We start from the raw sequence: 3,069 nt of genomic DNA, 5'->3' as shown, positions 1-3,069 counted from the left end.
TCATCTTCCTTCCATATGTTCCAACTTAGCTACCATTCGAGTCCTAATTCTAAGTCACCTTCAATTCAGAAAACAACAAACTCCAACAACGCTTGCACGGTTGCCAACAACAGCTGACTGAATCAATCATCTTACAAGTGAACATAACCGAGAAGCAAAGCTTCTCCCCCACTTCGCTCAAACCAACCCCTGCAATAAAACAAACAAGTACCGACAGTGATCCACTCACATGTCGCGTACCAAGGGCTAATACGCCGACAGTATTCAACTGTCGTGCAACTCAACAGACTCAACAATTGGCCAGACGGACCGACCTGCTCTGATACCACTATTGTAACACCCTTCTAAACCCCAGCGGAAATATAATAAAAATCAGAGTAATTATACAACAAGGATGTTACAATTAATAAAATAAACAAAACTCCAAGTCGTTTGTCATGCTTTATTAAGAATAATCCAAAATATCAAAATACATGTTCAGCACAGCGGAAACTCATTCAACAATGTTATAAAACATTTCCGATAAAATCAACGGTACATTATACAATAATGGCAAAATAGTGTATCACTAGTAAACTCTAAGACTATCGTCCCCCAGTGTTACAAGATCAGAGCATGACCGACACGACCCAACATAACTGGATAAACTCTACGAGTCATCCTCACCGATCGCTTAGGCCGCTACTTCAATCTGAAATCATTAAAGTAAGGGTGAGACTACATCATAATTAAATAGCATTATAAATCGTCCGATATAGAATTCATAAGCAATTATCCACCCTACTTAGCATATTCAGATTAATCAATTCATACCAATCACAAGCACAAGTCAATAGTATGCAACAATAACACAACACAATCATAACACCGGATTTCATCCTGACATGTCACAATTTATACAAAGACCATGCAGACTCTTATGCATGTGGTACCATACATGGGATACACCCATCCAACTGATCTTTTTCATCACCGAGATACAGTTTAACCAGCACAAATTCCACACAATGGGAATTATGCCCACCATTTTGATCCATTTCATCACCGGGATCCATCACCAAAAATGTATGCGAATGAATGCAACATATAACATGCTTACAACATCACCAATCCGATAAATAATATAAACACGATACAAAACTCGGACCTTATGTCCATATCACCTATTCATCGTATACAATTCACACCACATATAACATCAATCACAGTTATATCATTACAACATCACCACATTGTCACATTAACCAAATCATGCACACAATGTACAAAACATGTCATAAACGAAATAAATCAAGATTTTCAAAATAAAATCAAGTTATTGTTGTTTTCTTTACTTTATATCATAGAGTATTTAATTTAAGAAACAACGTCCAAAACGACGTCTAAAACGGACTTACGGTTTGAAAATTAGAGGCTTTTAAAGTTAGAACAGTTCTCAAAACGTGCTGCTGGAATTTTGTACTGGAACCCGGTTCGTCCCACATGGGAACCGGTTCCTGGACCCAAAAATGCCATTTTTAACGTTTACAAACACTGGAACCCGGTTCCTCCCACATGGGAACCGGTTCCTACGAACCCAGTAGCTGAAAAAAGTGATTTTTAAGACTTTTATGCATCCCAAACACATACCAACTCATACCATTTCGAAATTGATCATCAATAACATCAAAATACTCCAAATACATGATTCTAATGCACAAACAACATACCACAACACCATGTAACATCACTACATCATCAATTGCAGTCAATTCATCAAATCATACATGTCAGTGTTGGAATTTCATAAAACCTAACATCCCAAATAGAGATTCTAATCCCTTATTTCAATCCTATCATCATCAAAATTATAATACCATATAATTAGAGTAATCACCCCTTACCTGGAATTAGTTTCTTGATTCTCCTTGAGCTTTGGGGTTTTCCTCCTCCTTGCTCCTCTTCTCTTCTCTTGTTCTTTCACGTGTTCTTCCTTTTCTCTCCAACTTTTCATTTTTCACGTACTGACTCTTTTTTCCATATTTCCCTTATTTTATGAAAACATAAAATGGTTAGTAATGGGCTTACTCACTTAGCACCCTCATACTACTAACCTCACCATCCGGCCCAATGGCCCTTAAATCCATAATCCTACAATAATTCAACCAAATACCAAAATAATTCTAATAAATAATTTAATTTCCAATTAAATTAAAATTAGAAAATATGGGGTGTTACACTCTGATTCCTGAAAAGGATACGTAGGCATTAGGTCGCGGGGCCTAAGCGAGCACAACTATTTATAACCCTTATTTTCCCCGTGTTTCTTTTCTCTCCTTTGCATGCTTTCCCTTGGCGTTAAGCTTTAGATTTATAGTACACACCCTTTAGATAGCAACAAACATAGGTGGATACCATCGAGTACGATGGGCGTGAGGGGTGCTAGTACCTTCCCCTTGCGTAACCGACTCCCGTACCCTATCTCTGGTCGAAATACCTCGTTCTTATTCATCTTAGGTTTGTTGACGTTCCTTTCCTTTTAGGATAGATATGTTAGTGGCGACTCTGTTGTTTATCACTTCGCGAGCGTGCGACAGCTGGCGACTCTGCTGGGGATGTCAGACCTATTGCGGGTCCGTACTTAGCGAGTCGATCCTAGCCTTTGTTTGTTTGTTTATTGGGTGTGCTTATATATTGCTTATGTTTTGCTCCATTTATTTTATGCTTGCATATCATGTCTATTTACTGCTTGCATATCATGTTTATTTTCTCGCATTCTGGACTATATTATGGGCCCCCGTGGGGGCCACATATTTTTTTGTTTGTCTTTGCAGGTGGGGGGTTTTGTGAGGTAAAAGGCCCACTACCCAGGTCAGTGACACATATGATTAGTGTGGAAGCTCATGTCAACTCCCGTAGCGTTTGATACGATCGAGCTTGACATGGGGTACCACAACCAGGCGAGGTTCTTTCATGGAACATTGTGTCTGGCACGTTTGTTGCCTCAAACACATTGTACCCCATGGGAATCGTTAACCCTGGTGACCATTAGGAACCACTTGTCCGTGTCTAGACTACATACCCGTGAGA

General features: G+C 39.1%; 1 long non-coding RNA gene across 1 annotated transcript; it reads right to left on the bottom strand.

Annotated features, from left to right (window-relative positions):
- Positions 1-407: 407 nt before the first annotated feature.
- Positions 408-2,138, bottom strand: LOC131620999 (uncharacterized). The gene is made up of 2 exons (XR_009289413.1): positions 1,884-2,138; positions 408-691 (listed from the first exon to the last, which is right to left on the bottom strand). It is a non-coding gene; the product is annotated as an uncharacterized LOC131620999 (long non-coding RNA).
- Between the last annotated feature and the right edge of the window lie 931 nt (positions 2,139-3,069).

The sequence above is a fragment of the Vicia villosa genome, linkage group LG1 (genome assembly GCF_029867415.1).
Source record: "Vicia villosa cultivar HV-30 ecotype Madison, WI linkage group LG1, Vvil1.0, whole genome shotgun sequence".
Taxonomy (NCBI): Eukaryota; Viridiplantae; Streptophyta; class Magnoliopsida; order Fabales; family Fabaceae; genus Vicia; species Vicia villosa.
The sequence above is the reverse complement of the archived record's forward strand: the minus strand, read 5'-3'. Positions and strand labels throughout refer to the sequence as shown.